A 13,455-nucleotide genomic window follows, 5' to 3' on the forward strand; every position below is an offset into this window, starting at 1 on the left:
CTTTTGCGAGCCTCATTATTTTCTCCTTGAGAGTGATGCATTTTTCGAGGGGATGACTCACCAATCTATGGTATCGACAATAGTTTGGATCTGATGTTCTACCCATTTGTTCGGGGCGCTTAGACTCAGGTAGTTCGATGATCTTTTTCTCGAGCAAGTCGTCTAGCATTCCTGACAAATCTGAATCTGGAAACGGGTACTTTTTTGCCTGCAATTCCTTTAAGGTGGGCCCTTCTCTCTTTGTATTTGCATCCTTCAAAGATGACTCTCTCTTTTGTTCACTCTTTGGCTTGCCAGAAATTTTTATTGGAGCAGATGTGGTGGAGACTGCCAATGACTCTTTGGTAGATTTCTTGCTGGTCTTTTCCGTCTTCTTAAAATTATTTTTCTCTTTCCTGATGAAATTTGAAGAGCTTGTACCACGGCTTGAGATGCTTATCTCCATATCATGGGCTCGAGTTGCTAATTCTTGAAAGGACCTTGGTTTTATCCCCTGTAGGATGTACAACATATCCCAATTCATCCCTTGGATACACATTTCGACAGCAGAGGTTTCCGATAGACGATCTTTGCATTCTAGACTTAAAGCTCTCCATCGACTGATGTAGTCCAGCACTGGTTCATCTTCCCATTGTTCAGTCTTGGTTAATTCGGTCATGCTAACTATGCGTCGTGTACAGTAGAATCTCTTCTTGAACTCCTCCTCCATGTCATCCTAACTGTCGATGGACTCTTGAGGGAGATCAGTGTACCAATCGAACGCAATTCCCTTAAGGGAACGAACGAATTGTTTGACAAGCAAGTCTCCTGCCGTTCCAGCGTTGTTGCATGTCTCAATAAAATGAGCAATGTGCTGCTTAGGGTTGCCTTTCCCATCGAATTGCTGAAATTTTGGGGGTTGATACCCTTTAGGCATCTTCAATTTGCTGATCCTCTTGCTATATGGCTTCTCGTATAGCTTCTTGTCGCGAGAACTTCCTCCCAATTGGTTCTTGATAGCGTTTGCTATCATATCCTGGATCTTCTGGATGGTGAATGTGGACTCACTTTTAGCACTCAATTCGGAACTATCTCCCTCGGAGTGTACTTCTTCCTCTTCCGAATCGCTCGCTTCCTTTGGACGTTTTTCAAGCTTTTTGTTTAAAGCAGAGATCCTCTCATTTTGTTGCTTGATCTGCTCGTCTTTTTCTTCTCCATCCTTCATTAACTTTTGAAGGAGGCCCTTCAATTCGGCAAGTTGTCCTTGGAGACCACGCAACTCTTTGAGATTCTTTGGTTCAGGCATGTTTTGAATCGCAGCGATCTTTGACTGATCAATTTCAATCCCTTTATGCCTCACCACGAATCCTAGAAACTTGCCCGAGCTGACACCGAACGCACACTTCAAAGGATTCATTTTCAGTTGATACCTTCGCAATTTCTCAAACACATCTCGTAAATGAAGTAAATGGTCCTCCCGCTTCTTTGACTTAACAACGAGGTCATCAACATAACATTCAACTGTTTTGTGCATCATGTCTTCAAAAATTTTCTGCATCGCCCTTTGGTAGGTAGCCCCTGCATTTTTCAGTCCAAAAGGCATCACCTTATAGCAAAAGATTCCCTTTGGTGTATGAAAAGCAGTTGCTTCTTGGTCTTCAGGCGCCATGAGAATTTGATTGTAACCCGTAGTGCAGTCCATGAAGGATAAAGCCTCGTGTCCTGTTGTAGCGTCGATCATTATCTCAGTGACAGGCAAAGGGAAATCATCCTTTGGGCACGCATCGTTAAGATCTCTAAAGTCTACACAAACACGTAGTTGTCCGTTCTTTTTCCTTACAGGGACGATATTTGCAATCCAAGTTGGATATTTGACCTCACGAACGAAGCCTGCATCGATGAGTTTATTGATTTCAGCTTCAATTTCAGGGATCAATTCGGGCCGAAAGCGTCGTTGAGGTTGTTTCTTTGACGAAATTCCCTTTTTGATCGCCAGACGATGAACTGCAATTTTAGGATCAAGCCCCGGCATCTCTTTATAGCTCCATGCGAACACATCTTTGTACTCCGTGAGCAGGTCGAAGTAAGCTTTTTCCTCATTAGGAGAGATGTCTTCGACCGGCTAGAGAACACTAGAGCCATCTCTAAATCACAATGTCAGCTGAAAAGGAACGTAAAGAAATTTGAGTTGGAGAATGATGTCAAAAGCATTATCCCATCTCGCATGAAGCGCCTCGATCTACTGGACGTAAAAACAGGCAAAACCCTTAGTGTGAAAGGACGTACAGTGATTCTTACCGGCCAAAAAGTACTGACTAATCGTGAAGATGATGACCGTGAGAATATCCTTGCTACTTCCAACCACGTCACTGTCTCGGAAGAAAATATCTTGGATGGAGAGGTGGAGCCAACAGAAGCCCCTAAGACCCTTAAGGACGGGGGGCAATCCACTGTTGATGATCTAAAGGAATTGAACCTTGGTACCATGGATGAGCCACGCTCTATCTATGTAAGTGCTCAACTCTCTCCCCCAACTTGCCAAACAAGGGTTTGCAACCATGTTTTTTGGGACATTGAAATGTGGAAGGACGAGCACCAGAGTAATTCAGAGGAGATATTTCGTTGTAAATCATACACCCTACAAATGTCCTTTTCCAAGATTCAGTGATTTGAACGCCGCTAAAGTTTTGGGACCTGGTCATGTGGTCAATTGTGACATGAGTGCCACCACAACTGGAAAGGAAGGGGTAGTGGGAATGTATTGGGTGGAGAGGGATTGTTACGGTGTTTGGGTGAAGGACGAGATTCACTATGAAAAATGGTTTGACAAGTTTATTTCCAAACTATGTGAGTTGAAAGTGATTGAGAGATTTGCCAGTGAGCGAAGATTTAAAGTGGATCTTCTACTTTCTGATTGTTTGTGGGGTATTTCTGAACTTGGAAGAATTTATGATGCCATGAAAGCAGGCACACTAGACCAACAGTTTCCTAAGCATAGAAGGGGTCCTGTATATCAATTGGCTTATCAAATTGTTCTAAAGTTGAACAGGAATTTCCCCCCTGCTTTCCAGCTTCAATACATTCCTAAACAAGAGAATCAACTAGCTCACTATGGTGCTAATTTAGCTCGTAGATTAGGAGTTGATGAGTTTCGGATCCAGAAGCTTATAGGAGTCATGACTAGAGACTCTGGAGTCATACCTAGAGCTCCTCAAATTACTTTGTGTTCCCGAAAACAAAATGACCTCTTCATTTCATATGATGAGGTCTTCTGTACATTTGATGAGATGGGTTTGAATGAGAACCTTCTCAGAGGAATCTGTGCTTGTGGTTTTGAGAAACCTTCAGCAATTCAACAAAAGGGAATCGTTCCCTTTTGTAATGGTCTTGATGTCATTCAGCAAGCCCAATCTGGTACTGGAAAGACTTCCACTTTGTGCTGTGGGATATTAAACCAACTGGATTTTGATTTGATGGAGTGTCAAGCTCTTGTTCTTGCTCCTAGTAGGGAGTTCGCTCAGCAAATTGAGATCGTTCTGAGGGCTCTTGGTAACTACTTGGGGGTGAAGGTATTTGTTTGTGTTGATGGTACAAGCGTTCTTGAGGATCAAAGAATCCTTGTTGAAGGAGTACATGTGGTTGTTGGTACCCCTGATCGTGTCTTTGACAGATTGTGTAGACGGTACCTTTGTGCAAACAACCTTAAGGTGTTTGTTCTTGATGAGTTTCATGAAATTCTTTCTCGAGGTTTCAAGAGCCAGATCCATGCCATTTTCTTGCAATTACCCCCTAAGATCCAGGTGGGAGTTTTCTCTGCTACTATGCCTCTTGAGGCCCTTGAGATCATCAGAAAGTTCATGAACAAGCCTGTGCGGATTCTTGTGCAGCCAGATGAGCTCACCCTTGAGGGTATCAAGCAGGTCTATATAAATGTTGATAATGAAATATTGAAACTCGACACTCTTTGTAAGCTCAAACTCAAACTCAATTTCTCAAACACATCTCGTAAATGAAGTAAATGGTCCTCCCGCTTCTTTGACTTAACAACGAGGTCATCAACATAACATTCAACTGTTTTGTGCATCATGTCTTCAAAAATTTTCTGCATCGCCCTTTGGTAGGTAGCCCCTGCATTTTTAAGGCCAAAAGGCATCACCTTATAGCAAAAGATTCCCTTTGGTGTACGAAAAGCAGTTGCTTCTTGGTCTTCAGGCGCCATGAGAATTTGATTGTAACCCGCAGTGCAGTCCATGAAGGATAAAGCCTCGTGTCCTGTTGTAGCGTCGATCATTATCTCAGTGACAGGCAAAGGGAAATCATCCTTTGGGCACGCATCGTTAAGATCTCTAAAGTCTACACAAACACGTAGTTGTCCGTTCTTTTTCCTTACAGGGACGATATTTGCAATCCAAGTTGGATATTTGACCTCACGAACGAAGCCTGCATCGATGAGTTTATTGATTTCAGCTTCAATTTCAGGGATCAATTCGGCCCGAAAGCGTCGTTGAGGTTGTTTCTTTGACGAAATTCCCTTTTTGATCGCCAGACGATGAACTGCAATTTTAGGATCAAGCCCCGGCATCTCTTTATAGCTCCATGCGAACACATCTTTGTACTCCGTGAGCAGGTCGAAGTAAGCTTTTTCCTCATTAGGAGAGATGTCTTCGACCGGCTAGAGAACACTAGAGCCATCTCTAAATCACAATGTCAGCTGAAAAGGAACGTAAAGAAATTTGAGTTGGAGAATGATGTCAAAAGCATTATCCCATCTCGCATGAAGCGCCTCGATCTACTGGACGTAAAAACAGGCAAAACCCTTAGTGTGAAAGGACGTACAGTGATTCTTACCGGCCAAAAAGTACTGACTAATCGTGAAGATGATGACCGTGAGAATATCCTTGCTACTTCCAACCACGTCACTGTCTCGGAAGAAAATATCTTGGATGGAGAGGTGGAGCCAACAGAAGCCCCTAAGACCCTTAAGGACGGGGGGCAATCCACTGTTGATGATCTAAAGGAATTGAACCTTGGTACCATGGATGAGCCACGCTCTATCTATGTAAGTGCTCAACTCTCTCCCCCAACTTGCCAAACAAGGGTTTGCAACCATGTTTTTTGGGACATTGAAATGTGGAAGGACGAGCACCAGAGTAATTCAGAGGAGATATTTCGTTGTAAATCATACACCCTACAAATGTCCTTTTCCAAGATTCAGTGATTTGAACGCCGCTAAAGTTTTGGGACCTGGTCATGTGGTCAATTGTGACATGAGTGCCACCACAACTGGAAAGGAAGGGGTAGTGGGAATGTATTGGGTGGAGAGGGATTGTTACGGTGTTTGGGTGAAGGACGAGATTCACTATGAAAAATGGTTTGACAAGTTTATTTCCAAACTATGTGAGTTGAAAGTGATTGAGAGATTTGCCAGTGAGCGAAGATTTAAAGTGGATCTTCTACTTTCTGATTGTTTGTGGGGTATTTCTGAACTTGGAAGAATTTATGATGCCATGAAAGCAGGCACACTAGACCAACAGTTTCCTAAGCATAGAAGGGGTCCTGTATATCAATTGGCTTATCAAATTGTTCTAAAGTTGAACAGGAATTTCCCCCCTGCTTTCCAGCTTCAATACATTCCTAAACAAGAGAATCAACTAGCTCACTATGGTGCTAATTTAGCTCGTAGATTAGGAGTTGATGAGTTTCGGATCCAGAAGCTTATAGGAGTCATGACTAGAGACTCTGGAGTCATACCTAGAGCTCCTCAAATTACTTTGTGTTCCCGAAAACAAAATGACCTCTTCATTTCATATGATGAGGTCTTCTGTACATTTGATGAGATGGGTTTGAATGAGAACCTTCTCAGAGGAATCTGTGCTTGTGGTTTTGAGAAACCTTCAGCAATTCAACAAAAGGGAATCGTTCCCTTTTGTAATGGTCTTGATGTCATTCAGCAAGCCCAATCTGGTACTGGAAAGACTTCCACTTTGTGCTGTGGGATATTAAACCAACTGGATTTTGATTTGATGGAGTGTCAAGCTCTTGTTCTTGCTCCTAGTAGGGAGTTCGCTCAGCAAATTGAGATCGTTCTGAGGGCTCTTGGTAACTACTTGGGGGTGAAGGTATTTGTTTGTGTTGATGGTACAAGCGTTCTTGAGGATCAAAGAATCCTTGTTGAAGGAGTACATGTGGTTGTTGGTACCCCTGATCGTGTCTTTGACAGATTGTGTAGACGGTACCTTTGTGCAAACAACCTTAAGGTGTTTGTTCTTGATGAGTTTCATGAAATTCTTTCTCGAGGTTTCAAGAGCCAGATCCATGCCATTTTCTTGCAATTACCCCCTAAGATCCAGGTGGGAGTTTTCTCTGCTACTATGCCTCTTGAGGCCCTTGAGATCATCAGAAAGTTCATGAACAAGCCTGTGCGGATTCTTGTGCAGCCAGATGAGCTCACCCTTGAGGGTATCAAGCAGGTCTATATAAATGTTGATAATGAAATATTGAAACTCGACACTCTTTGTAAGCTCAAACTCAAACTCAATTTCTCAAACACATCTCGTAAATGAAGTAAATGGTCCTCCCGCTTCTTTGACTTAACAACGAGGTCATCAACATAACATTCAACTGTTTTGTGCATCATGTCTTCAAAAATTTTCTGCATCGCCCTTTGGTAGGTAGCCCCTGCATTTTTAAGGCCAAAAGGCATCACCTTATAGCAAAAGATTCCCTTTGGTGTACGAAAAGCAGTTGCTTCTTGGTCTTCAGGCGCCATGAGAATTTGATTGTAACCCGCAGTGCAGTCCATGAAGGATAAAGCCTCGTGTCCTGTTGTAGCGTCGATCATTATCTCAGTGACAGGCAAAGGGAAATCATCCTTTGGGCACGCATCGTTAAGATCTCTAAAGTCTACACAAACACGTAGTTGTCCGTTCTTTTTCCTTACAGGGACGATATTTGCAATCCAAGTTGGATATTTGACCTCACGAACGAAGCCTGCATCGATGAGTTTATTGATTTCAGCTTCAATTTCAGGGATCAATTCGGCCCGAAAGCGTCGTTGAGGTTGTTTCTTTGACGAAATTCCCTTTTTGATCGCCAGACGATGAACTGCAATTTTAGGATCAAGCCCCGGCATCTCTTTATAGCTCCATGCGAACACATCTTTGTACTCCGTGAGCAGGTCGAAGTAAGCTTTTTCCTCATTAGGAGAGATGTCTTCGACCGGCTAGAGAACACTAGAGCCATCTCTAAATCACAATGTCAGCTGAAAAGGAACGTAAAGAAATTTGAGTTGGAGAATGATGTCAAAAGCATTATCCCATCTCGCATGAAGCGCCTCGATCTACTGGACGTAAAAACAGGCAAAACCCTTAGTGTGAAAGGACGTACAGTGATTCTTACCGGCCAAAAAGTACTGACTAATCGTGAAGATGATGACCGTGAGAATATCCTTGCTACTTCCAACCACGTCACTGTCTCGGAAGAAAATATCTTGGATGGAGAGGTGGAGCCAACAGAAGCCCCTAAGACCCTTAAGGACGGGGGGCAATCCACTGTTGATGATCTAAAGGAATTGAACCTTGGTACCATGGATGAGCCACGCTCTATCTATGTAAGTGCTCAACTCTCTCCCCCAACTTGCCAAACAAGGGTTTGCAACCATGTTTTTTGGGACATTGAAATGTGGAAGGACGAGCACCAGAGTAATTCAGAGGAGATATTTCGTTGTAAATCATACACCCTACAAATGTCCTTTTCCAAGATTCAGTGATTTGAACGCCGCTAAAGTTTTGGGACCTGGTCATGTGGTCAATTGTGACATGAGTGCCACCACAACTGGAAAGGAAGGGGTAGTGGGAATGTATTGGGTGGAGAGGGATTGTTACGGTGTTTGGGTGAAGGACGAGATTCACTATGAAAAATGGTTTGACAAGTTTATTTCCAAACTATGTGAGTTGAAAGTGATTGAGAGATTTGCCAGTGAGCGAAGATTTAAAGTGGATCTTCTACTTTCTGATTGTTTGTGGGGTATTTCTGAACTTGGAAGAATTTATGATGCCATGAAAGCAGGCACACTAGACCAACAGTTTCCTAAGCATAGAAGGGGTCCTGTATATCAATTGGCTTATCAAATTGTTCTAAAGTTGAACAGGAATTTCCCCCCTGCTTTCCAGCTTCAATACATTCCTAAACAAGAGAATCAACTAGCTCACTATGGTGCTAATTTAGCTCGTAGATTAGGAGTTGATGAGTTTCGGATCCAGAAGCTTATAGGAGTCATGACTAGAGACTCTGGAGTCATACCTAGAGCTCCTCAAATTACTTTGTGTTCCCGAAAACAAAATGACCTCTTCATTTCATATGATGAGGTCTTCTGTACATTTGATGAGATGGGTTTGAATGAGAACCTTCTCAGAGGAATCTGTGCTTGTGGTTTTGAGAAACCTTCAGCAATTCAACAAAAGGGAATCGTTCCCTTTTGTAATGGTCTTGATGTCATTCAGCAAGCCCAATCTGGTACTGGAAAGACTTCCACTTTGTGCTGTGGGATATTAAACCAACTGGATTTTGATTTGATGGAGTGTCAAGCTCTTGTTCTTGCTCCTAGTAGGGAGTTCGCTCAGCAAATTGAGATCGTTCTGAGGGCTCTTGGTAACTACTTGGGGGTGAAGGTATTTGTTTGTGTTGATGGTACAAGCGTTCTTGAGGATCAAAGAATCCTTGTTGAAGGAGTACATGTGGTTGTTGGTACCCCTGATCGTGTCTTTGACAGATTGTGTAGACGGTACCTTTGTGCAAACAACCTTAAGGTGTTTGTTCTTGATGAGTTTCATGAAATTCTTTCTCGAGGTTTCAAGAGCCAGATCCATGCCATTTTCTTGCAATTACCCCCTAAGATCCAGGTGGGAGTTTTCTCTGCTACTATGCCTCTTGAGGCCCTTGAGATCATCAGAAAGTTCATGAACAAGCCTGTGCGGATTCTTGTGCAGCCAGATGAGCTCACCCTTGAGGGTATCAAGCAGGTCTATATAAATGTTGATAATGAAATATTGAAACTCGACACTCTTTGTAAGCTCAAACTCAAACTCAATTTCTCAAACACATCTCGTAAATGAAGTAAATGGTCCTCCCGCTTCTTTGACTTAACAACGAGGTCATCAACATAACATTCAACTGTTTTGTGCATCATGTCTTCAAAAATTTTCTGCATCGCCCTTTGGTAGGTAGCCCCTGCATTTTTAAGGCCAAAAGGCATCACCTTATAGCAAAAGATTCCCTTTGGTGTACGAAAAGCAGTTGCTTCTTGGTCTTCAGGCGCCATGAGAATTTGATTGTAACCCGCAGTGCAGTCCATGAAGGATAAAGCCTCGTGTCCTGTTGTAGCGTCGATCATTATCTCAGTGACAGGCAAAGGGAAATCATCCTTTGGGCACGCATCGTTAAGATCTCTAAAGTCTACACAAACACGTAGTTGTCCGTTCTTTTTCCTTACAGGGACGATATTTGCAATCCAAGTTGGATATTTGACCTCACGAACGAAGCCTGCATCGATGAGTTTATTGATTTCAGCTTCAATTTCAGGGATCAATTCGGCCCGAAAGCGTCGTTGAGGTTGTTTCTTTGACGAAATTCCCTTTTTGATCGCCAGACGATGAACTGCAATTTTAGGATCAAGCCCCGGCATCTCTTTATAGCTCCATGCGAACACATCTTTGTACTCCGTGAGCAGGTCGAAGTAAGCTTTTTCCTCATTAGGAGAGATGTCTTCGACCGGCTAGAGAACACTAGAGCCATCTCTAAATCACAATGTCAGCTGAAAAGGAACGTAAAGAAATTTGAGTTGGAGAATGATGTCAAAAGCATTATCCCATCTCGCATGAAGCGCCTCGATCTACTGGACGTAAAAACAGGCAAAACCCTTAGTGTGAAAGGACGTACAGTGATTCTTACCGGCCAAAAAGTACTGACTAATCGTGAAGATGATGACCGTGAGAATATCCTTGCTACTTCCAACCACGTCACTGTCTCGGAAGAAAATATCTTGGATGGAGAGGTGGAGCCAACAGAAGCCCCTAAGACCCTTAAGGACGGGGGGCAATCCACTGTTGATGATCTAAAGGAATTGAACCTTGGTACCATGGATGAGCCACGCTCTATCTATGTAAGTGCTCAACTCTCTCCCCCAACTTGCCAAACAAGGGTTTGCAACCATGTTTTTTGGGACATTGAAATGTGGAAGGACGAGCACCAGAGTAATTCAGAGGAGATATTTCGTTGTAAATCATACACCCTACAAATGTCCTTTTCCAAGATTCAGTGATTTGAACGCCGCTAAAGTTTTGGGACCTGGTCATGTGGTCAATTGTGACATGAGTGCCACCACAACTGGAAAGGAAGGGGTAGTGGGAATGTATTGGGTGGAGAGGGATTGTTACGGTGTTTGGGTGAAGGACGAGATTCACTATGAAAAATGGTTTGACAAGTTTATTTCCAAACTATGTGAGTTGAAAGTGATTGAGAGATTTGCCAGTGAGCGAAGATTTAAAGTGGATCTTCTACTTTCTGATTGTTTGTGGGGTATTTCTGAACTTGGAAGAATTTATGATGCCATGAAAGCAGGCACACTAGACCAACAGTTTCCTAAGCATAGAAGGGGTCCTGTATATCAATTGGCTTATCAAATTGTTCTAAAGTTGAACAGGAATTTCCCCCCTGCTTTCCAGCTTCAATACATTCCTAAACAAGAGAATCAACTAGCTCACTATGGTGCTAATTTAGCTCGTAGATTAGGAGTTGATGAGTTTCGGATCCAGAAGCTTATAGGAGTCATGACTAGAGACTCTGGAGTCATACCTAGAGCTCCTCAAATTACTTTGTGTTCCCGAAAACAAAATGACCTCTTCATTTCATATGATGAGGTCTTCTGTACATTTGATGAGATGGGTTTGAATGAGAACCTTCTCAGAGGAATCTGTGCTTGTGGTTTTGAGAAACCTTCAGCAATTCAACAAAAGGGAATCGTTCCCTTTTGTAATGGTCTTGATGTCATTCAGCAAGCCCAATCTGGTACTGGAAAGACTTCCACTTTGTGCTGTGGGATATTAAACCAACTGGATTTTGATTTGATGGAGTGTCAAGCTCTTGTTCTTGCTCCTAGTAGGGAGTTCGCTCAGCAAATTGAGATCGTTCTGAGGGCTCTTGGTAACTACTTGGGGGTGAAGGTATTTGTTTGTGTTGATGGTACAAGCGTTCTTGAGGATCAAAGAATCCTTGTTGAAGGAGTACATGTGGTTGTTGGTACCCCTGATCGTGTCTTTGACAGATTGTGTAGACGGTACCTTTGTGCAAACAACCTTAAGGTGTTTGTTCTTGATGAGTTTCATGAAATTCTTTCTCGAGGTTTCAAGAGCCAGATCCATGCCATTTTCTTGCAATTACCCCCTAAGATCCAGGTGGGAGTTTTCTCTGCTACTATGCCTCTTGAGGCCCTTGAGATCATCAGAAAGTTCATGAACAAGCCTGTGCGGATTCTTGTGCAGCCAGATGAGCTCACCCTTGAGGGTATCAAGCAGGTCTATATAAATGTTGATAATGAAATATTGAAACTCGACACTCTTTGTAAGCTCAAACTCAAACTCAATTTCTCAAACACATCTCGTAAATGAAGTAAATGGTCCTCCCGCTTCTTTGACTTAACAACGAGGTCATCAACATAACATTCAACTGTTTTGTGCATCATGTCTTCAAAAATTTTCTGCATCGCCCTTTGGTAGGTAGCCCCTGCATTTTTAAGGCCAAAAGGCATCACCTTATAGCAAAAGATTCCCTTTGGTGTACGAAAAGCAGTTGCTTCTTGGTCTTCAGGCGCCATGAGAATTTGATTGTAACCCGCAGTGCAGTCCATGAAGGATAAAGCCTCGTGTCCTGTTGTAGCGTCGATCATTATCTCAGTGACAGGCAAAGGGAAATCATCCTTTGGGCACGCATCGTTAAGATCTCTAAAGTCTACACAAACACGTAGTTGTCCGTTCTTTTTCCTTACAGGGACGATATTTGCAATCCAAGTTGGATATTTGACCTCACGAACGAAGCCTGCATCGATGAGTTTATTGATTTCAGCTTCAATTTCAGGGATCAATTCGGCCCGAAAGCGTCGTAGTAGACTTGACGTGGAAAAGGAGATGAGGCACAACTGCTTCCTTGATCTCCTTCGTCGAAGGCATTGAAAAGCGGGCTGGTATGGATAACCAACTTCTCAGATCTGGCAAGTGGAGTCCTCTCTATGTCGTGTGTAGAGGCGGAAGTTCACCTTCAGCAGGAGGGAATGAGCCGAACACCGGAATCTCATGAGAAGTGCAGAAAAGGCTTGGTGGAAGTGACAGATTGAGGAGGAACGTCCACGGGGTCTCGTGCTTGGCTTAGTAGGGACGATAGCAGTTCGAAGTCTCGCGGCAGCTTCCTGAAATTCGGCCCTCCTCTTCATTCCTCTAGTGCGCAAGCCGTCGTCCTTGAACAGTGCAGCCAACTCCGCAGCCCTTTGCTGAGCGAACGAGAGATCCTTGGCGGAAGGTTGAGCGGTGCTTTTGTTTGAAGCCATTGTTGAAGACTTGACGTGGAAAAGGAGATGAGCGGTAGAAATAGTCCCACCGAGCGTGCCAAAAATTTGTAAACACAAATTTTGAGTCTGCAAAATAGTCAAAATAAAAAAAAAAATAATAAAAAAAGAAAAAAAAGAGAAGTCACGTGGTTTTGAATGCTGGTGATGTTAGCTCATCATATGATCATGTATTATTTTATTAAAAAAAAAAAAAAAAAAAAAAAAAAAAAAAAAAAAAGAAAAAGAAAGAAAGTGGCGTCTGACATTAATACTAGTAGCTTTGTTCCCCACTCAAACTCTTTTTCTCAAAAACACCATTGAAGCACAAAGTACAAAAAAAAGCCATTAAAGCAATTCAAGTAAGCATACCCAGTATCAAGTTTCCCGAATTTTACTCCGATCAAGATGACGCGAGGCTGGATGTAGCTCCGATGTGTGGTGGCCGAGATTCCGGTGGCGGTTGGACCCGAATGCAGCTCCGACGTGAGGGGGTCAAGACTCCGATGATGAACTCCGGCGTGGCGTGTCAAGACTCAGGTGTCGATACTCCGTAGTGCGGCCTGACGAGATGAAACCAGAGGTGGTAGTGTTGTACTTCTGATCTTGATGTCGAACCGATTGCGGGGTCGAATGGGTTTCAAAGCTCCTGCAATGTTGTTGTACGAGGCGTATGTGGCCGGTATCTTGAGGCTTCCGAGACGGACGATGCTAATTAAACAATACCAATGATTGTTTGATGTGTACAACAAGTTTGCAGGAGGTTGTATTTATAGAGCTAAAAATTGGTTTAAGCTTCAAGAAGATAATTACAAGTTTAACCGATTAATTTTATCTTTAATCAAATTGGAATTGGAGATGAGGTTTTATCTTTTATTGGGTAG

The 13,455-nt window shown here is 42.9% G+C and overlaps 4 pseudogenes; all 4 read left to right on the plus strand.

Moving 5' to 3' along the window:
* The first annotated feature begins 2,505 nt into the window (after positions 1-2,505).
* On the plus strand, positions 2,506-3,992 carry LOC145612689 (eukaryotic initiation factor 4A-13 pseudogene; annotated as a pseudogene).
* A 1,063-nt stretch (positions 3,993-5,055) lies between these two features.
* LOC145612690 (eukaryotic initiation factor 4A-13 pseudogene) lies at positions 5,056-6,542 on the plus strand (annotated as a pseudogene).
* Positions 6,543-7,605: 1,063 nt separating this feature from the next.
* On the plus strand, positions 7,606-9,092 carry LOC145612691 (eukaryotic initiation factor 4A-13 pseudogene; annotated as a pseudogene).
* Positions 9,093-10,155: 1,063 nt separating this feature from the next.
* On the plus strand, positions 10,156-11,642 carry LOC145612693 (eukaryotic initiation factor 4A-13 pseudogene; annotated as a pseudogene).
* Positions 11,643-13,455: the final 1,813 nt, after the last annotated feature.

The sequence above is a fragment of the Chenopodium album genome, chromosome 24, assembly GCF_948465745.1.
Source record: "Chenopodium album chromosome 24, dcCheAlbu1.1, whole genome shotgun sequence".
Taxonomy (NCBI): Eukaryota; Viridiplantae; Streptophyta; class Magnoliopsida; order Caryophyllales; family Amaranthaceae; genus Chenopodium; species Chenopodium album.